At 38.9% G+C, this 23,152-nt stretch overlaps 1 protein-coding gene across 5 annotated transcripts in view; it reads left to right on the forward strand.

The window, feature by feature from the left end:
- Positions 1-23,152, forward strand: part of ZNF365 (zinc finger protein 365) — a 157,654-nt gene that overhangs the window by 122,818 nt on the left and 11,684 nt on the right. For 2 of the 5 annotated variants that reach the window (XR_007910898.2, XR_011382410.1), the window contains exon 4: positions 22,131-22,292. The exons of 1 other annotated variant lie outside the window; for it this stretch is intronic. The gene's annotated coding sequence lies outside the window, so the exon portion shown is untranslated. Of the gene's footprint in view, positions 1-22,130; positions 22,293-23,152 lie in introns of those variants that run through there. 2 more of the 5 variants (XR_007910897.2, XM_051823291.2) reach the window with 2 other exon arrangements.

Consider the following 23,152-nt stretch of genomic DNA (forward strand, 5'->3'; position numbering starts at 1 on the left):
TTTATCCCTGGTATGCAGGGATGGTTCAATGTTTGCAAATCAATCAGTGTGATACACCACATTAACAAACTGCAGAAGAAAAACCATATGATTATCTCAATAGATGCCGAGAAAGCATTCGATAAAATACAACACCTTTCATGATGATAACTCTAAGCAAACTGGGTATAGAAGGAACATTCCTCAGTACAATCAAGGCAATTTATGAAAAACCCACGGCCAACATCCTATTGAATGGGGAAAGGTTGGAAGCATTTCCACTGAGATCTGGTACCAGGCAGGGATGCCCACTCTCACCACTGCTATTCAATATAGTTCTGGAAGTTTTAGCCAGAGCTATTAGGCAAGAAAAAGAAATTAAAGGGATACAAATTGGGAAGGAAGAAGTCAAACTATCCCTCTTTGCAGATGATATGATTCTCTAGGGGATCCAAAGAACTCTACTAAGAGACTATTGGAACTCATAGGAGAGTTTGGCAAAGTGGCAAGATATAAAATCAATGCACAAAAATCACCACCCTTTGTATACACAGGCATTGCCACAGCTGAGAAAGAACTTCTAAGATCAATCCCATTCACAATAGCCACAAAAACAATCAAATACCTTGGAATAAACTTAACCAAGGACGTTAAAGATCTATACGATGAGAATTACAAAATCTTAAAGAAAGAAATAGAAGAGGATACCAAAAAAAAATGGAAAAAATCTTCCATGCTCATGGATTGGAAGAATCAATATCATCAAACTTTACATTCTCTTAAAAGCAATTTACAGATTCAATGCGATACCAATCAAAATACTGAAGACATTCTTCTCAGACAGAGAAAAAATGATGCTAAAATTCATATGGAGACAGAGGAGACCTCGAATAGCTAAAGCAATCTTGTACAACAGAAACAAAGCCAGAGGTATCACAATACCAGATTTCAGGACATACTACAGGGTAGTTGTAATCAAAACAGCATGGTACTGGTACAGAAACAGATGGATAGACCAATGGCACAGAATAGAAACACCAGAAATCAGTCCAAACACCTGCAGCCAACTTATGTTTGATCAAGGATCCAAAACCAATCCCTGGAGTAAGGACAATCTATTCAATAAATGGTGCTGGGAAAACTGGATTTCCACGTGCAGAAGCATGAAGCAAGACCCCTACTTTTCACCTTACACAAAAATCCACTCATATGGACTAAAGACCTAAATCTACGACCTGACACCATCCAATTATTAGAGAACATTGGAGAAGCCCTGCAAGATATGGGTACCGGCAAAGACTTCTTGGAAAAGACCCCAGAAGCACAGGCAGTCAAAGCCAAAATTAACATTTGGGATTGCATCAAATTGAGAAGTTTCTGTACTGCAAAAGAAACAGGAAAGTAAGGAGGCAACCGACAGAATGGGAAAAAATATTTGCAAACTATGCAACAGATAAAGGGTTAATAACCAGAATCTACAAAGAGATCAAGAAACTCCAAAACAACAAATCAAACAACCCACTTAAGAGATGGACCAAGGACCTAAACAGACAGTTTTCAAAAGAAGAAATCCAAATGGCCAACAGACACATGAAAAAATGTTCAGGATCACTAGCCATCAGGGAAATGGAAATCAAAACCACAATGAGGTTTCACCTTACCCCGGTTAGAATGGCTCACATACAGAAATCTACCAACAACAGATGCTGGTGAGGATGTGGGGCAAAAAGGACACTTAACCCACTGTCGGTGGGAATGCAAACTGGTTAAGCCACTATGGAAGTCAGTCTGGAGATTCTTCAGAAACCTGAATGTAATCCTACCATACAACCCAGCCATCCCACTCCTTGGAATTTACCCAAAGGAAATTAAATTGGCAAACAAAAATGCTGTCTTAACCTCAATGTTTATTGCAGCTCAATTCACAATAGCTAAGACCTGGAATCAACACAAATACCCATCAACAGTAGACTGGATAAAGAAATTATGGGACATGTACTCTATAGAATACTATACAGCAGTCAAAAACAATGAAATCCGGTCATTTGCAACAAAATGGAGGAATCTGGAACACCTCATGCTGAGTGAAATAAGCCAGTTCCAGAGGGATAAATATCATATGTTCTCCCTGATCGGTGACAACTAACCGAGCACCAAAAAGGAAACCTGTTGAAATGAAATGGACACTATGAGAAAGAGTGACTTGATCGGCCCTTGTCCTGACTGTTGATGTACAACTTAATACTTTATCCCTTTTAGTATTTTTTGTTCTACTTAATACTATTGGTTGAACTCTGTAATTAACACACAATTATTCTTAGGTGTTTAAATTTAACTGAAAAGTCATCTCTGTTAAATATAATAGTGGAAATAAGAGAGGGAAGAGATGTACAATTTGGGACATGCTCAATCAGACTTGCCCCAAATGGTGGAGTTAGAAATGTGCCAGGTGATTCCAATTCAATCCCATCAAGGTGGCATGTACCAATGCCATCTCACTAGTCAAGGTGATCTACTTCAGTTCACAATTGATCATGCTGATAGGTCTAAGAGTCAAAGGGATCACACAAACAAGACTAGTGTCTGCTAACACTAACTGATAGAATCAAAAAGGGAGAGAACGATCCAACATGGGAAGTGGGATACACAGCAGACTCATAAAATGGCAGATGTCCTAAACAGCACTCTGGCCTCAGAATCAGCTCAAAAGGCATTCGGATCTGGCTAAAAAGCCCATGAGAGTATTTCAGGCATGGAAAGCCAAGACACACTGGCCAAAAAAAAAAAAAAAAAAAAACCTAAATGAAAGGTCTCTGAGAATGAGATCCCAGTAGAAAGAACGGGCCATCAAAGAAGGAGGTACCTTTCTCTGAAGGGAGGAGAGAACTTCCACTTTGACTATGACCTTGTCTAAATGAGATCAGAGTTGGCGAACTCAAAAGGTTTCCATAGCCTTGGCAGCTCATGACAAGAGCCTAGGGAGATTACTGATGCCATAAACAAGAGTGTCAATTTGTTAAGTCGACAACAGGAGTCACTGTGCACTTACTCCCCATGAAGGATCTCTGTCCTTGATGTGTTGTTCAATGTGAATTAATGCTATAACTAGTACTCAGTATTTTACACTTTATGTTCTGTGTGGGTGCAAGCTGTTGAAATCTTTACTGAATGTATGCCAAACTGATCTTCTGTATATAAAGAGAATCGAAAATGAATCTTGATGTGAATGGAATGGGAGAGGGAGCAGGAGACGGGAGGGTTGTGGGTGGGAGGGAAGTTATGGTGGGGAAAAGCCATTATAATCCATAAGCTGTACTTTGGAAATTTATATTTGCTAAATAAAAGTTAAAAAAAAAAACAAAAAAAGAAATTGGGGCTTACTATTGTAAATCAGGCTTGGAGTGAACTGAGTTGACAGTGATATTTAGCTCTGGGAAGGCTCTGTTTGCCTCTGATTTGTTCCTGTTACTATGCTGTTGCCCCTCATGGTTTTCAACTCATTGCCTGGTATGCTCCTTGGGCAGCCTTCCTTTGGGAGGGCATATTTTATCTTCTCAGCATTATGAAACACAAGCCAGTTACTCTCTGATTTTCAGAGTTTGGGGTTAACTTTCAAGATCTAAATTTTACTTTTGTTTCTTTAGTACCATAAGTATGTGAAAAACATGTTTCTTGGCCGGTGCCGCTGCTCACTTGGCCAATCCTCCGCTTGCGGCGCCAGCACACCGGATTCTGTCCCGGTTGCCCCTCTTCCAGGCCAGCTCTCTGCTGTGGTCAGGGAGTGCAATGGAGGATGGCCCAAGTACTTGGGCCCTGCACCCCATGGGAGACCAGGAGAAGCACCTGGCTCCTGGCTTCAGATCGGCGCAGTGCCGGCCGCGGTGGCCATTGGAGGGTGAACCAACGGCAAAGGAAGACCTTTCTGTCTCTCTCTCACTGTCCACTCTGCCTGTAAAAAAAAAAAAAAAAGAGAGAGAGAGAGAGAGAAGAAAAGAAAAGAAAAAGAAAAACGTGCTTCTTTCTGTTTCTGACATTTTCTGCTTAATTTCTCAATCTCCTGCGAACACACCATCAAAAACTGGCATATGTCTGAGGCATTGTGTGTGGGGGGGCCCTTCAATTCTTCAATCTCACCTTTACATCTCCACAACATTAGTGTCTTCACTGGTTTTTCTTTCTGACAGAAGTCTAGGAAAATGTTTAATTGCCAATGTCTTAGAATGTGCAAATACTGGAAAAAGTCATTATATATTGTCAACTCATCTCTCTGAGGAAGTTCTCTCCTTTTGAAAAACTTGGGCATTTTTGTGCTCTGATTTAGCAGCTAACTGATGTTTTTATTTTAGCTAAGTTACATTTTATCTTATGTGTGTGGCTGTTCTTGAAGGGAACATTGGTTGGTCACACAAATTACTCCATTCTACTAGGAACTGCTTGTTCTTATCTCACTTTCTGGATCAGCTCTTTGATCTTCATTTGATCAACACTTTGATCACATATTTACTTGTTTTTTTTGGGGGGGGTTTCACTTCTGTATTCTATTTTTTGGATCATGCTTAGCTATGAGCTGTGCAAATCTCTCCTCCAGCCCATCAGATAAAATATTACCAGAAAAAATAACTACAAAACTGACTCAGTACAAGCTCAACACAAGAAGAGTCAAATGCAAGAAATGACTTTTGACTTTCGATGGAAGAGTGATTATCTGTACTCAAGTTAATGTTCTCCCAACAAAAGAAAGAGAATTACTTTCTCTAGGTATTCATCTCTGAAGAAGATTTTTTCATTTGAAATATTTCTAAATTCTCCTAATACTGAATCTAAGAATAAAATGCGTGATGTCCTGAATGGAGAGCCTATTACTTCTAATTTCTTGATGACAGAAAATAGGAAAAATATTTGATGGATTAAAGATGTTTGAAAGGTCATGGATCCTGAGATCCGAGGTGGCACTCAAAAATAATGTCTTTCTATTTATGTTGAACTTCCATAAGGGTGGGAAGAGTTGAGCAGCCATGTAATCCTAGAATATAAAGCTCTTGCTATAATTTAATGTGTTTTTTTTAAACCAACTGCAAGAGTCCTTGAAGGCAAATCACTCTGCAACTCAGTAACCGAGAGAATTTCAAATTGTTTGAGTTCTAAACAGACCTATTTTGTTGACATAAGAGTGATTGGAAATAATACTAAATTACGTATTCCTATTCAAGAGAATAAACCTGAATAAGTGTACTTAACTTTGTTTACCAAATGACCACTTACATTGTTCCTAAAAATTCCCAACATTGGTCTTCAACTGCTTGAGTCTACTTGAGCTCAACATGCTATTCTCTCTCCTTATTTTTGCGTCATTATAATGTTCACTCATGCATCAGCCTAATACTGATTATTACTGTGCATCCTGTCTGAAGTGTTTAGAGTAGACTATTTTAATACTTTGTGCCCTAGTAGGCATTTTTAAAAGCATCACTAATGATTCCAGTGCCTGAAACATTCAATAGTCTTTTAAAAATAGAACCTATTATAAATGCGGACAAAATGTCCATTCTCTCTCTCTCTCTCTTTTTTTTTTTTTTTTTTTTTTGCTAATGCAATGCTTGATTCATTTGAAGCTCTTTCCTGAAGATTTTTACCTCTAAACAGCTGGCTTATAAAATAATAAAAAATGAAAATCATGTCATCCTAATAAAAACATTTGTAGACTTGCCAACATTCCTCAGATTGATTTATCTAACCTGAGCTTGGTTGTGCTTCTACATCCATAATTCAGTGTTTCATTTTTGCCTTGGAGATAGATAGGTCTCAGAGATCTTTAGTTTCCTTCCTTTTTTATACTTGAGGAAACTGAGGTATGTTTGATGGGGTAACAGTCCAAGAATCACCTAAACAGTAGCATTGAAAGAACTATAGTCCAAATCCCTTGATTTTTCTCATTTAGAGTAAATAACAACTTTACTTTTGTTTTTTCTTTAAATTTTTATTTATTTTATTTATGTGAAAGGCAGAGAGAGAGAGAGGAGACACAGAGTGAGAGAGAGATACCTCACATCCATTGGCTCACTCCCCAAATACTTGCAAAAGTCAGGGCGGGGCCAGATGAAAGCCAGGAGCCAGTAACTCAGTCTTGGTATCCCATGTGGGTAGCAGGGATCCAAGTACTTGAGGCATCACTTGCTGGCTCCTAGGGTGTGCATTTAGGAAGCTGGAATTGGTAGTAGAGTCAGGATTCAAACAAATACACCAACATGAATTCAGGTGTCCCAATTGGTGTCTTAACTGCTGTCACAAATGCCCATCACCCCCCTCTCTGAATGTTTCCTTTTCATTTTCTGTGTTTTCTTTGGATTAACAGAAAGTCAAAATGTTAATGTAGTCAAGTTTATCAATTTGGTTTTCCTTTAAGCTTTAGTGCTTTTTGTTTCCTTCTCTGCTCAAGGTCATGAAGATATCTTCATGTATTAATTCTTGTTTTGCCATTGAATATAATAATTGCTTTAGATTTTTGGTATGAACTTTTCCCAGGTTACTATTGTCTCTATTTGCAGTTCAATAACTTTTTGTGTGTGTGTTTTTGCTGTGTACATCACAAATGGATATAAATTTTAAGGGATGTTTTCTTTTTTTAACCTAATGAGATTTTTTGTTTTGTTTTTCTTTTTAGATACCTTTTTTTTTTTTTTTTTTGACAGGCAGAGTGGACAGTGAGAGAGAGAGAGACAGAGAAAGGTCTTCCTTTGCCGTTGGTTCACCCTCCAATAGCCGCCGCGGCTGGTGCACCGCACTGATCCGAAGGTAGAAGCCAGGTACTTATCCTGGTCTCCCATGGGTGCAGGGCCCAAGCACTTTGGCCATCCTCCACTGCACTCCCTGGCCACAGCAGAGAGCTGGCCTGGAAGAGGGGCAACCAGGACAGAATCTGGCGCCCCAACCGGGACTAGAACCCGGGGTGCCGGTGCTGCAAGGCAGAGGATTAGCCTAGTGAGCCACGGCGCCGGCCAACATTATCTTAATTGGACATCAGAGTTGGACAAGGATTTAATATTTCTGGAACAGCTTATATAAATTTGAAATTGTCTCATAATAAATATTTGTTAGAATATGCCTGTAAAACTTCCTGGGATTTTACTGTCTTTCTGAAACTATTTTAAATTAATGATTCAATTTTTTATTGTTCTAGGGTTATTTAGGCCCTTTATTTCTCAACTTTGGTCAGTTCTGGCAATGCTACATTTCATTAATCTATCCAGTGAATTAATCTTCTTTGTAGAGAGACACTCCTATGCTTTCTTATTAGTTTTTAATGTTTAGCAGATATGGTTTTTTGTTTTTTTGTTTTGTTTTTTTTTTTTTTTTTTTTTTTTTTTTTTGACAAGCATAGTTAGACAGTGAGAGAGAGAGAGAGACAGAGAGAAAGGTCTTCCTTCTGTTGGTTCACCCCCCAAATGGCCACTACGGCTGGCGCTGCGCCGATCCAAAGCCAGGAGCCAGGTGCTTCCTCCTGGTCTCCCATGCGGGTGCAGGGCCCAAGCACGTGGGCCATCTTCCACTGCCTTCCCGGGCCATAGCAGAGAGCTGGACTGGAAAAGAAGCAACTGGGACAGAATCTGGCGCCCCAACTGGGACTAGAACCTGGGGTGCCGGCGCAGCAGGCGGAGGATTAGCCGAGTGAGTCGCAGTGCCAGGCAAGATATGTTCTTGTTTCTTCCTTTTCACTTCCAGTATTATTTATTTTTTCTTTTTGTTTCTTGTGTAATTATTGCTGGAAGCTTTATTTTAGTAATTGTTTCAAAGAATCAACTCTTTGTTATTTCTGCTATTTTTAAAATTATTATTATAGTTCATCTTGAACTTTATTTGAATTCATTCTGATATTGTTTTTTTCAAATTGAAAGATCAGCTCCTCATTTTGGTCTTTCTAATGTAAGCATTAAAAGTTATAACTTCTTCCTTTTAATATATTTTAGTTATACCTGACAAATTTTAATTTGAAATGCTGTTATACATTTATTTTTAATTATTTTATAATTATGTTTCTTATTTGACCTATGAATATGCCATCATGTATTTTTAAATTTCCAGTTCTATTTATTTTGTAATTGTTTGTAAATGTATTATACAGTTCTTAGAATATGTGGGTTTTGGCACCAACCTTTTTGAATCTGTTGAAGTGAGCTTTATGGCTGACTTACATGATCCATTTTTATTATGCTTACAAACATAATTTCATAATGTTGGCTGTAACTACCATATCTATATGTATTGTATACACATATGAAATCAATCTCATTTGGTTTTTCATATCACCTATACCTCTTTTGTCTCCATGATCTATCAACTATTTCAACTATTGAGAAAACTGTGTTAAAATGTCTTACTATATAGTGTATTAATCACTTTCTTCTGCTAATCCTGTAAATGTCTGCTTTATGTATATTTCAGGTTATACTACAAAGTATAAAACATTTGGCATTTTTATTTCTTTCTGAAGAAATCTTTAATATATTGACCTTTAATAGCTCTATCAGTTTTTTTGCCTTATAGTTAATTTTCTCTGATGTTTAAATAGCCACAGCATCTAGTATTGGTTGATATTGATTGGTTTTCTTTCTATCCTATAACTTTCTGTATTCTTCATCCTTAGTTTTCTTTTTGTGTGTATGTAAGTTTTTAAATGATTTGTTTATTTACTAATTTGAAAGGCAGAGTGACAGGGGCGGGTAGGGGGAGAGCCAGAGATAGGTATCTTCCATTTACTGATTCATTCTCCAAAATAACAACAGCCAGGTCTGAGCCTGGCTGAGCCAGGAGCTAGGAACTCCATCATAGTCTCTCACATGCATGGTAGGGACTGAAATACTTGGGTCATCTTCTGCCTTCCCAAGTGCGTGTTAGCAGGAAATCGAATACCTGGAGCTCAGATGGGCTCTGCTATGGGATGCTGGAGTCACAAGCAGCAGCTTAACCTGCTGCACCACAAAGCCAGCCCTGTCGTCCTTGTTTTGGGTCTGCGTTTTGTAAATCACTTGTAACTGTACTTTTTTGATCCTATAGCTTTGCTTTGTTATTTGTGATTTTTAGACTATTTATAATAATTATAAATACATTTGGATTCGATGCTAGTATCTTATTGTGCAATTTCCATTTGTCTTGCTTTAAACATCTTCTCCTTTTGCCTTTTATTTTGGGCTGAGTTTTCATTTCTTATTCTTATCCTTTGATACCTGTTTGAAGTTTATCTGAGGATACCTCAACGAATTCATGGGAAATGTGTTATATGAAGAAACACCACTGCATGAATTTCAATATTCTTTGCACCGAAATAAACTTATCTTTTAATTCGATTTTCTGAGACTTTTTGAAATATCTTTCTATACTCTATTTCCATTCAGTAGTAAATTTAGTTTTTATTTGCCTTAATCATCTTTATTCTCTCTCACTTGTGAAAGATGATTTTTATTGCATGTAGAATACTAAGTGACACTTATTCTCTTTCCACACATGGAACATGGTATTTCATTCTCTTCTGGTTTCTGTTGCTGTGGAGGAGAAATGAGTTGTAAGTTTAATTTGTCTTCTTATATAGGTGACCTTTCTATTCTCTCTGGATTTTTTTTAAACCTTTTATTGGTTTGGATATAGTGTACTAAACTTTTACTACAATGGGCCTAGTTATGGATTTCCTTATATTTCATAATCTGTTGGGAATTCAATTGGTTTCTTGAATTAGAGAACTCGTTTTTTTCAGCCATTGTGGGAGAAACTCAACCAATATTATTTTTAGGATTGGCTTTCTTTGCTAACTTACCTGCTCATGGAAACTTGAGTAAATATTGTTGGACCTTCTCCTTTTATCTTCCTTGTATCTAACTTCTTCAGAAGTTCCATATCTGTGTCTCTTTGGGTTGCATTTCAGGTAAGTTCTGTGGCATCTTGTTCTCATTCTATAGTGATTCTTTTAGGTGTATTTAATTACTATTTAATCCATCTATTGACTTCTTACATTTCTGTTATTATGCTTTAAAATCTCTCTAAATTTTTTTTTAAAGATTTATTTTATTTATTTGAAAGAGTTACAGAGAGAGGTAGAGACAGAGAGAGAGGTCTTCCATCCAGTGGTTTACTCCCCAATTGGCCGCAACGGCCAGAGCTGCGCCGATCCGAAGCCAGGAGTCAGGAGCTTCTTCCGGGTCTCCCACGGGGATGCAGGGGCTCAAGGCCACAGCAGAGAGCTGGATCAGAAGTGGAGCAGCCGGGACTAGAATCGATGCCGATATGGGATGCCGGCGCTTCAGGCCAGGGCTTTAACCTGCTGTGCCACAGCACTAGCCCCTAAATTTTGTATTTTTAAAAATCCTTGTCATTTAAAAAAATGCTTATTTCCTATTAATGCCAAGTTTCAAGTTTTTATCGTTATACCTTCTTTTGAATGTTCTATTGAGCTCAGCAACATTCTACCCTAATTCACTGTTATTCTATATAGCAGAGACTAGAAGACTTCAAACTACCTTTTGCAGAATCCCCTACCAATACATCCCCAGATTATGTCTGCTAACAAAGCTACTCATAGGCAAATTGGAAGGCAGAGGGAAGCACAGGCTGTTACTTACTTTTTACATCAGGCAGATGTATTAATTTAGTCGTATTTGAGATTTTATAGCTATCTCCAGATTCTCTGTGACAGTTATTTCAGTGCTATAGGTAACTGGGACAACTGACATCTCTTTTAGCATAAATGATTATTTTTCAGCACCAAACTAACCCTGATCTTTCAGTGACAGCACAACAACACTTTTTGTGTTTTTTTTTTTTTCTTTCATTTTTTCAATTTCATGTCTACCATGGACTGATAGAGGACTCTGAAGACTAAGGGAGCTTCCAATATCTTTGTAACTGCACAAACTGAACTTGTGTCCTAGATAACCATGTCACAGAAAGTAAGATACTAGAGAATTGCACATGGAATTTGTGCTGTCTTAACTGAGAAAGGATGCACACTTCTCCATATGGTCCCTTATAACTGCAAGGGGCCTAAGAAACAAAGGAAAGTAAATAGGATACTTGGCAAGCTTTTCTGTCTCTGGTAGCCCTGAGTTCTTTCTGTGGACTTCAGAAGTAATACTTTGATTCTCTGCAAGTAGGCAGTGAACTTGAAAACAAAGGCTTGTCTCTCCTAACGTTGTCTCTTCCAGCCCTTCCAGTGATGTTGTAAGCACCTTATCACTTCTAGAATGGTTTCTGTTTTTCTTACTGAACTCTGACAGATAAAGCATTTTGTTCCAGAAAAGTTCTGGGAAACAAGGTAGGATTCTGGCTTTTAACCTCGGCTTAAAGGTATTGATAACTGATAATGGTAGCTCAGTACTTATATTGGCAAAATACATCTTTGCCTATTTTCATTCACTTTTGCTTGGAATGAAATATGTACTAAGAGGCAGTCTTTGGGAAACCAAGCAGCTGTTGAAATTGATTGTTGTGGTAGGAATAATAAAAAGGGGGGCTATGGAATTTCCTAACCGGATTTACGAGCTCAGGGTTTGAAATGTTTGGGGTTAGGCATGATTAAAAAATCATGATTAGAACTATTCTAAAAGAATTCATTATCTCTTATAATTGTAGAGTTATATCTTAAAACTGTAGTCAAAGTTCGATTATGTAGGGTGCTGCATAATCTTTCTGTGAAAATTAAAGCACTGATAGTTACCCTGCAAATTGGAATAGAGATATTTGAGTGAGTGGGGATAAATCCAGTTCCCTCAAACCCCACGGATTCCCTCCTGCTTAAGACTCCATTATGGGGCCGGTGCCGTGGCTCACTAGGTTAATCCTCCGCCTGCGGCACCGGCATCCCATGTGGGTTCTGGGTTCTAGCCCTGGTTGCTCCTCTTCCAGTCCAGCTCTCTGCTATGGCCCGGGAGTGCAGTAAAGGATGGCCCAAGTGCTTGGGCACCTGCACCCACATGGGATACCAGGAAGAAGTACCTTACTCCTGGCTTCAGATTGGTGCAGTGCCAGCCATAGCGGCCATTTGGGAGGTGAACCAACAGAAGGAAGACCTTTCTCTCTGCCTGCCTCTCTCTCACTGTCTAATTCAATCTGTCAAAAAAAAAAAAAAAAAAAGACTCCATTATACTCCATTATGACTTTACATGGCAATTGCTTCGGAAATGGACACTGATTTTTCTTAAGATCCACTCCCATTCCACATTGTCTTCAGAATCATAACCAGAGAGAGAGAGAAAGAGAGATCCTCAACATGCAATAGGGGAACAACTAAAATGTCTAACACGTGGGAGATAACTTCTGTACCAAAGGAATTGCATGATGTGGTTGAATTTTATTGACCGAAACTTGGAGTGTGTGTGGGAATGGGTTATAAGTAGCTGTACTAGTTAGGATTAGGCCAACATTTTCTCACGAGGTATTCTACAGATTTTCCTCATTTGTGTTAGAGCAGCCACTGGTGACTACTATTTATTTAACTGACTGAAACTAGAGTCACTCTAAGGGCTCAGGAGGATGGGAAGGCCGTAGTAGATACATCATATCTGCCCTGATCGCTTCTCTTTCGCTGTGTCCTCTTAGAAGGGTCCACTGGACACATCCATAGCCAAAGCGTTGAGAGAAACATTGCTAAATGCAGGATGTGGATTCTTGGAAGCTCTGCAGTAGTCCTCTGCAGTTCAGGAACGATGCGCAAACTGCTGTCTGAAAGGGGCGCTCTAAGTTTAAGATGCGGGGATCCCGAAGTGGCAACAAGTCAGTGAAAACACGTAATTCCCAGAGACAAAGTAGATACGCTTACTGTAATGGGAAACAGGTACGGAGAGGTAATCACAGTGATCTCACCCACAGGCATCGTTGGTATCGGTGATTATATCCCTAGGTGAAATACATAGGTTGCCATTTAGTCTGATAATGGACACGTAAGGTATCAGCAGTCATCTTGTCATCTCAGTTTCCAACTTGGTCCAGTTCACAGGACTTTTGAATGAAGGAGGGTCTAGCCAGCGTGACGAAGGATACTATAAGACTGACACAGCTACGTGAGTATTTTACTTTGTCTTTCCCAAAGGAATCTGTGGTCGCTTGCAAGGGTGAATCCACAGTGAGTAAAGTGAAACACCCCAAATTTCCAGGAATTCTCACTGGCCTTGATCTGTGCAAAACCTTGAAGTTCCCCAAATACTCCCAAATAATCTATTAGTTAGAGGCTTTGAAATTTAAGGGATGAGTGGAATTTTAACCTGAATTCATATCCTGTCAGCCCAGGAGGTCTGCAAAATAACATATGCTAAGCCCTGGAAGTATAGTTGAAATAGATTTAATTTTACTGACAACCTCCCCACATTGGTGTCCTCACTATTGCACCAAAGGCTGTTACAACAGGAATAGCTAAATGGAAGTTCTTGGAATAGTAAACAATAATTAATACTACACCCTTGAGGTGATTGTAAAGATCAACATCTAAATCTTGACAGCTAAAGGGCTTTCATTTCAACACTAACTCTTCTGCTTGGTCTATGCAGACTATAAATGAGTCTGAGATAATGAAAAAATAACAGCTACAGATGTTACAGATGTGGACGTCTTGCTGGAACAATAGTTGCTACTTGGTTATTGATTTGGATAAAGGTTTTACTCCTGTATTTGGAAAAACAAAAACCATCAGAAGCAGTTTGCCTTTATCTGTCAGCAGTAGCAGTATACGCTTATCATCTTAATTCAGAGCTATGTTGTCATTCCGGTTTGTGGCAATAATTTAGTCACAGAGACCAAGATTGTCTCACCATTCTTAGGGTAACTTGTTAGTCCATCCTATAGATAACTCATGATGATTGGACTATGTGAGTAACAAGGAACTAGTATTTTAAATGCCTTGGCAAATGTTTGCATACCAGGGATGGGAGAAACACCCCATGAAAATTAAATGCATGTCAACTTGGTCATCTTGGTGAAATTTTTAGGGTTCAGAGCCCTGGGAACTGTCATGTCTGATTAAAAAAAAATAAACAGCACACTTAGTTGCTACACTCTTATGACTAAGAAAGCACAACATTTTGTGGATTCCTTTGGAAGTTAAGGGCAACATAATGCTGCATGTGCGTGTGCTGCTTTGACCCACTTATCAGATAAAAACTTGTTATTTTGCCAATTTTGAATGGGCTTGGCATCAAAGAGGTTCCGTACCTGGTCTAGACTGCTGTGCAGACCCAGCAGACCCCAATGGTGCTTAACATGTCTGTGGCAGCCAGATGGGCTATGTGGAGCTTCGAGGAAACCCCAACAAGGAGAATCACAGTGCAGAGACCTAGAATTTGAGAAAAGCCAGGATGTCTTTTGAAAAGAATCATTTTTGGGGCCGGCGCTGTGGCACAGCGGATTAACGCCATGGCCTGAAGTGCCGGCATCCCATATGAGCGCCGGTTTGAGGACTGGCTGCTCCACTTCCAATCCAGCTCTCTGCTATGGCCTGGGAAAGCAGTACAAGATGGCCCAAGTCCTTGGGCCCCTGCACCCATGTGGGAGACCTGGAAGAAGCTCCCGGCTCCTGGCTTCGGATTGGCACAGCTCTAGCCATTGCGGCCAATTGGAGAGTGAACCATTGGATGGAAGACCCTCCCTCTCACTGCCTCTCCTCTCTCTGTTTAACTCTGATTTTCAAATAAATAAATAAATCTTAAAAAAAAAAAAAGAATCATTTCTCCATTAATGAAATAGTTCTTAGCTTTCTACTGGGACCCAATAGAGATGGAATGCCTGAGAGTCTTTAATGCCATGCAATCTAAGTAGCCCAGCAGGAGTTAGGAGTTAGATCATCCCTCAAACCAGAAATTAAGTGTTCATACAGCACTTCATCATAATCAAGGGGAAAAAAAGGAAGCTGTGTCTGAGATTGAAGTCGATCAGATCTTGAAGACTATGAACGAAGTTGTGTGAGTACCTCGGACGGACTCTTATGGCATATATTCCTGCTGTGTCCCACCCCCCTCAACACCACTGCTCCCTTAAGGAGTATCCCTGTGACCTGTCATTAGTGGAAGGAAGTATCTGGGCTTGATTTATGGGTGATTTCACACAATATATTGGCATCAGCTGAGAAGAGACTTATTATCTTGTTAATGAATTTATTTGAAAACTAACATATGTTTAACAGCTGCTTCATAAATATTTGTTTATCTCAGCAATTTCCAAACTGTGCTCTGTTGCATACTACTAAGTATTCAAAAAGATAGTCAAAAATAATTCCTGGATTTGGACCATTTAAAATAGAAAAACAAACTGGGGGTTGGTGTTGTGGTTTAGTGGGTAAAATGGCCACCTACGAGGCCAGCATCCCATATGGGCACTGGTTCGTGTGCCAGCTGCTGCACTTCTGGTCCAGCTCCCTGCTAATGGCCTGGGAGGGCAGCAGAAGATGGTCCAGGTGTTTGGGCCCCTGCTTCTTAGTGAGACACCCAGATGAAGCTCCTGGCTCTCCCAGTTGGAGCCATCTGAGGGGTGAATCAGCAAGTGGAAGACTCTCTTTCTCTCTCTCTTGCTCTCAAACTTTGGCTTTCAAATAAATCTTTTAAAAAAATAAAGACTGCAGAAGTCCTAAATGAATTAATATATATCAAGATATATTTTGAATTTCAACATTTCCCAAACTTATTTAGGATCTCTTCTTTATCAAGTAGTTCATAAGATTAGCAATGTTTGGAATTTGCTTTAAAATTTCGGTGATTCAGGCTGTGCCAGAAAATTACTTTCAGTATCCAGGAATGAAATTGTTAAATTTTTATACTGACTCGGACTGGGATGTAAGATGTGCTCATCTTGGTTATTCTAAATGATTAAAATTCTTAGTTCAAAAAGAAATTTTAATGGAAAATCCCTTGCTTTGAGGGTAATGTAGGTGACGCTGCCCAAAAGGAGTGTGTAAATCAAATTTAATGATGATTTTTCCATTTTATAACAGGGATTAGGGTTACAAGGAGATCACTGCTCTGTGAATCCAATTAGTATATAATGAAATGCATGCTTTGAGCTTACAAACCAATTGATTTAGAGAGAGAAATAATTATAATAATAAGTATGATATTTGGCATTATGACTACACATTAAGTTATTCAGACTATTAAAATCGTTCCTACTTTCAAAAATTGAATGTACCTAGTTTTGCACAATGCATTGAAGTTCATGGAGTCTGAAGTATATTATATTTTCCTTTGAGATATTGCTGAGAGGGAAAAATTGTAAACAAGAGAAGGGCATGAGGTTAGACTAAAGAAAAAAATTAGATCTTATTACAAATGACTTTGTGTTATTAGTGAGATTTTATAAAAAGACCATAGCAAATATTATTATCTCTAGAAAGAATAGAAAATGATTTATCAGACCAATTTTCTCAGTATTCTATTAATTTAAAGAAGCCTACTCATGAGTGTGCCTGTCCAATAAAGACTTAGTTTACTTTCGTTCCCATTACCTACCCTTGCTACCAAATGGGACATTTAATGTTCTGTTTGTAAGGATATGAGATGAAGAGGTGATGAAGTACAAGTTTTATCACTATTAAGTTAAAACTCCAGGGGCTGGCATTGTTGCCAGTGAGGCCAGCATGCTATATGGTTGCCAGTTCATGTCTCAGCTGCTCCACTTTGTATCTAGGTACCTGCAAATGGCTCAAAGATGACCCGAGTGCTTGGGACCCTGACAGCCTTTTGAGAGACCTAGATGATATCCTGGCTTTTGGCTTTGGCTTGGCTCAGCCCTGCCACTGCAGCTACTTGGGGAGTGAACCAGCAGATGGAAGACCTCTGTCTCTGTAACTTTGACTTTCAAATAAGTAATAAATAAATCTTTAAAAAGTTTCTAAAAAGCTGAAACCTCAGAGAAAACAGGAAATGCTAGTTTGGTGACAACTATAAACAGTTATTCATCACCCATCAGCAAAATGCACACTGACAAGGAAGGAGAAACAGGCACTGGCAATGTTTCTGCATCTATGCAAATACTCAGTTAACCTGGATAGGCTGTTGGGTGGAATTTCTTTGGTTATTTTTCTTTCTGCTGAAACACCAAGAAGAAGGTACCTGACAGACAAGATGTAATATGACTAACAAGGTGTGGCCTTAGGTGCAATCCTGAATGAGTGGCTGTCACACCCAGCTTCGAAGGAGGTGATAATAACTATTAAGGATCTAAGTCTATGATTTTACTGTTGTTTTTATTTGTCATGCAGGATGTAATTATAGTGTTTTCCTCTTAAATGCTCTTAATGTGTTTGGCCAAAGGGAAAAACCAAAGCAACTGGCAAAAGTCAAGTGCTTCCCCATCTATCTCTATCACATTTCCTCTCTTGCAGTTCCTGCAGCCCTGCCTGGGAAGACCAATTTCTTACATATAGGTCAGATCTATTTATTTTGGCTAACAGCTCATGACTTAAAACACAATGGCTCCTCACCCTCAACCTGCTCTTTCTTAATACTGATGATATTATTATCAATTAATAATACTAATAGTAAAAGAAGTACTTGTCCTGGGTATCCTTTCAGAATTTTCTTTGCAGAAAATACAAATGTGTGCATATAAACATTTAGAAACAAGCAAACTCTCTTGGAGTCATCTTATATACATACCTACTGATCTTGTCTGATTTTTATCACACATCCTGAATATCTCTACTTATGTCAATAAGTGGAGATCTTTCCTGTTTAGTGAACAACAGCGTGTCTACCTATATCTCTATTGTTACTTTTTAAATTAATCTCTTACTGATGGTTACACCCTATTTTTGAAAGATTCAATTTATGCTGGAATGTAGATTCTGGTATATTTATGGGAGTGTATGTTTATGATGCATCTCTAGTACAAATGGCATGTGCAGTAAAAATAATCTGTCCATGATAAAGACAAAGTGAAGGAAAGGATTAATCTTGGATATAAGAATGGAATAAGAACATGTTATATCTTAAGAAAGATTTGATAACAGAACCATCTCATAAGTTTTCCATCCTGACATTTTACTAGGGAGGCTTAAATAATATTTGTTCTTTTTTGTCTGTTCATTCGTTGTTTAAGTACCCAGCAAAGAGACGCCAATAGTGATAGCAAGATCTAAAAATGACTCTTAAAAAAACTTTGGTATAGAGGAAAGAATGGGAGACCTGAGGTCATATGTGGTTGGTCACAAATACTGTGATCTTGGCAAATCACTTCTCACATAGAAAAATGAAGTGTTAGAAGATCTTCCAGCTGCCTTTTTGTCTGGCTTTCTATGACTTTATCTTCACTTAGTGTGTGTGATAGTATTGCCCATGAGTGGATGCGGGTTAAGTCTGCATGCCGTGGTTCTTTGAACACAGACTCTGTGAGCAGAGCACAGATTTTGCTCAGATTAGCACTACTGGGAGCTGAGGGGGCAAATAAGATATTTCAGGACATTTTTCATGTTTCCCATACTTCTTCTGCCATTTGGCCTCATCTGTTATTTGCTCCAGCAGGCATTTGAACCAATACTTCATTGACCCAACTCTTAGAATCTTCCATAGCATGGACTAATCTTAAGGCTGACAACAGTGTAAGTGCTGCTTCTATGGCTTGAGTGATGTTGGTTTTTTCTGTCTTGGAGTCTGCTTTTCAGGAAGGAGTTCATTGAAGTGGCCACCTTGGCATTTCCCAACTTAGCAAAGAGAAATTGACAGTTGACATTTTCTGAAGTTCTATGTTCCTCACTTCAACAATGAATATTTTAAAATTCCTTAAAAGACCACTGCTTTTTAAGATCATTGCCAGCAAATTAGTACCTCCATGTTTTCAGTATTGCTGTTGGTTAAAATAAAAATAATCAATGATAACAACTATTACTACTGCTACTATTATTATAATGACAGGTGAAAAATTGTGCAAGCACCAATTAAGATATGCTTCAAGGCCTAAGAGACTTTCAAATAGTTCCATAAGATTGAAGAGAATAGAGATGAAAAACAACTTCTTTACCTCAAATTTAAAAAGGTTCCATCCCTAGAATATTCTAAGACCTAAAATTTATACTGAGTTCTCTCTCAGCAAACCCAAATCAGGCATTTTCTTCCTACTCACTTTTCATTCATCATGAGGCTTAGCAAACCTGAGGATCTGTCCACAGTAAAGTCACTCCATACTTTGGGTTTCCCCTGAAAACCCAGATTAGTAGTAAAATAAACCAAACTGAAGCCCAAGTTCACCCTGGAGTATGAGCTGTTCCTGGGGGACCTATTGCCCGGTATCTCTGGGTTCTACTTGGATTTCTTTGAAGAGGGATAAAAACAGGGTGAAAGAAAAGACTGGGATAACTCACATAGAACTGAGTTCCTAAGAAGTTTAATGAGCCTTTGGAGGCCCCTGGAAATTGGGTTCCTGCGATGGATTCCCTCAGAGAGTAGACATATGACTAACCAGCTTTGGCCATCAAAGTAGTATGAGTCATCTAAAGTCATCTGAATCACCTGCTTTCAGCTCTGTTTTGTAAGAACTGGGGCTGCCTGGATATTTCTGTCTCTGATTGCAAGTATTAAGCATGTCAATATATGGAGAATATGATGTCCCTCTTAGGTGAAGTCAAACAAATTGCTCATGCACAGATGGACTGCATTAGGGAAGACAGATTAGTAATTGTTTTTAGTTCCCAATGATGAAAAACACTGCTCTGAACACCTACCTTGCTAGATTCTTTACTCGCCAGATAAACCAAATGATACTTGGTGAGATTCCAGATTAGGGTTTAAGAGGCTGAAGGCCAACTCCACAGAACTGTAAGGCATGGCCAAAGAGCACATGCACAATATGAGTATTGTTGAGAAAAGATGTGTCCCAATGAGGGAGTATTGAAAGAGGTCAAATTGTATTTTCATTGTAAATACCAAGAAAGTTAAAGCAATTTTTGGGTGCTCAGTTCCCTTGCTGTGTATGTTTACCTAGTTTTTTTGTTTGTTTGTTTGTTTTTGCTTGTTTGTTTCTTCAACAGGATGGGGATTTAGTGAATGCAGGTTGTCATAAGGAAAAAAATCCAGGTCAAGGAATTGGTCCTTAGTGAGCTGTATGACCCAGATGTATACCCAGGCTTTTCTAAGCCTCAGTTTTTTAACTTGATAAATGAAAGGGTTGAGTTAGACTGGTGTTACTTGAACATAAGAATTACTTGTGCCATTTGTTAAAAAACATACATTGAGTCTCACTCAAGCCTATTGAATCCAAACCATTAGGGTGAGGCCTGAGAAATGATATTTTACCAGCACCTTGGGTTATTGTTACATTCAGATGAGTTTGGGAAACATTGGATTAGATAATCAGTAAGATATCTTTCAGCTATGATTGCTCAATGATCCTGCAGCACACCAAACCTTATTTATTTATTTTTTAAAGTCCTTCTCCAAATTGGGGAAGAATCAAATGGGAAACAAAGTTAGATTATGGATGGAGAACATTGGTGGTGCTGGTCTTAAACTAAATCATAATGCTTATGAAGATTGCCTTGGGTATTCCTGTGCAATCTTAGATACTCACAGACTACATGTGGTCACTTCAGTATGTAAGTACCTTCTTTCAGGAAGGGACTGATTGATTAATTCATTCATTCTGGAGTTTCAATAGCCCAAGAGCCTCCTTGCATTTCCTCTCTGGCATATTAACAGCACCTGGAGCTGGGAGGGACTGAGCATCAAGAATATCGAGGAACAGGGCAAGCTCTGAAACCAGGTAATGACCTCACTTGCTCAGAAAACTGCACTGAGCTTGTCCCTCATGAAGGAGGGCCAGCATCAGTTCAAGGACAGTGAAATAGAACATTCATCCTTAAGCAAAGGAGTATAATAGAAATCAAGACAAAACTAGTGTCGCTGTTGCATAGCAGAAACTCAGCAGCCTCCTCTTGAGCCATTTTAATCTCTTCCCACAAACTCATCTGCTCACAGGGGACATTGAAGCAACTTGTTCAGAAGAGTGAGAACTCATAAATCAAACCCTCATTCTTTCATGTGTTCAGTATTATTGGGATAGCTCATTTGTTTATGGATTCAACATTACTTCTTGAGTCCTCCCATAAATGAAGCCCTGTTCTAGACTCCCTGAGTGCAGTGAATAAGGCACTTTGTTGAATACATGGAGTTTGTATTCCAAAAAGGGGGGAACAGTAAATAAGTAAACAAATAAATGAGATCATTGTGGAGGGGGGCAAAGTGCCTGATGGAAACAAATCAGAGAATTGATCTTACGAAGTGATGGGGTATTAGGGCTTATTCTTTTTAAATTTTATTTAAGTTATATAAGTTTCATGTATTTCATATATACAGATTTAGGAACATAGTGAGACTTCCCCCTCACCCTCCCTCCTGCCCATGTGCCAATCCTTCCTCCTCTTCCCTCTCACATTCCCACTCTTGATTTTTAGAAAGGCCTATTTCAGCTTACTTAATGATTGTATAGTTAACCCTACACTAAGTAAAAGAGTTCAACAAACAGTATGAAGAGACAAAAACAAACAAAACCACTGTTCCTCTACAGAAGAGACAAGGGCTATAAACAATCATCAAATTTCCAAATGTCTTTTTCACTCCAATATATTACATTTCAGGTACTCTTACTTACCTCAGAACAGGGAAAGCATATGACACCTGTCTTTTTGGGACTGGCTTATTTCACTAAGTATAATGATTTTCAGTTATGTCCATCTTGTTGCAAAAGCAGGATTTCATTTGTTTTACAGCTGTGTAGTACTCCATAGTATATATATAACTTTTTTATCCAGTCACCAGTTGATGAACATCTTGGTTGATTCCATATTTTAGCTATTGTGAATAGAGCTGCAATGAACATGGAGGTACAGATAACTCTTTGATATGCTGATTTCTTTTGGTTTGGGTACATTCCCAGGAGTGAGATGGCTCAATCGTATGGCAGTTCTATATTCAGATTTCTGAGGTATCTCCATACTGTCTTCCACAGTGCCTGCACCAGTTTGCATTCCTACCAACAGTAGACCAGGGTACCTTTTTCCCCACATCCTCACCAGCATTTGTTGTTTGTTAATTTCTGTATGTGAGCCATTCTGACGGGTGAGGTGAAACCTTGTCATGGTTGTGACTTGCATTTCTCTGATGGCTGGTGATCCTGAGCATTTTCTCCTTCTACAGGCCTTACTAAGGAGACTTGGGAAGGATTATTGGACCGTGGCTGTCCACACTTGCAGATGAATGCATTTCTGAATCTGGTGGGTGAAATAACTGAGACCCACAGAGGAAAGAGGACTTACAGGAATTGGTGAGACCAGAGTCCAGGTCTCTGACTGCTTGGAGGTAACTTTTCTCTGATAAACTTAACCTTCTGGACAGCATGCTCAATGAAAAGGTTCTTTTTTGCCTCACAGATGCCTTAGAGATGTTTATCTGTCTTTTAGTGTTCTTCATGAGGTAGGGATTGAGTGATGAAAGAGCCATAGAGATCTAAATCATAATGTGCAAGTGTCTTAGTCCTAAATGCTGAGAAATGCTGTAGCCCATTTTTCAGAGACTAACAGACAGAATGTAGCCAATAATAGTGAGATACTGGGAGATTTGGAATGGTTTGATGACCAGAAATGAAAAACCAGTCCCAATTCTCACCATTCTACTAACTGGTATGAAAGTAATTTTACTATGAATCCTTACAGCCTCAATCCATCCAAATGCCTGATAATATCTAAATCCTCCCACAGCAAGAAAAAAATTTTAATAGATTTTATTTATTTATTTGAAAGTAGAGTTACAGAGAGAAAGGTCTTCCATCCACTGGTTCACTTCCCAGATGGTCGCAGCAGCCACAGCTGGGCCAATCCAAAGCCAGGAGCCAATCCCATGCAGGAGCAGGGGCCCAAGCATTTGGGTTATCTTCTACCGCTTTCCCAGGCCATCAGCAAATGCTGGATTGTAAGAGGAGCAGCTAGCACACGAACCGATGCCCATATGGGATGCCGGTGTGACAGACACAGGCCTAGCCTACTAGTCCACAGTGCCAGCCTCTGAAAAAAAATTTTAATGTGTTGCCTTAGTCTGTTTTTTTGAGTTCCCCGTAAGCAAAGTGGATGAATGGCCAGCTGAAATATGGTGATTCTGATAGTTCTACAGTGTTTTGTCTTTTTTTTTTTTTCTTGATGCTTCCTACATAGGAAGATAAGGAA

Source organism: Oryctolagus cuniculus, chromosome 15, assembly GCF_964237555.1.
Source record: "Oryctolagus cuniculus chromosome 15, mOryCun1.1, whole genome shotgun sequence".
NCBI classification, from domain to species: Eukaryota; Metazoa; Chordata; class Mammalia; order Lagomorpha; family Leporidae; genus Oryctolagus; species Oryctolagus cuniculus.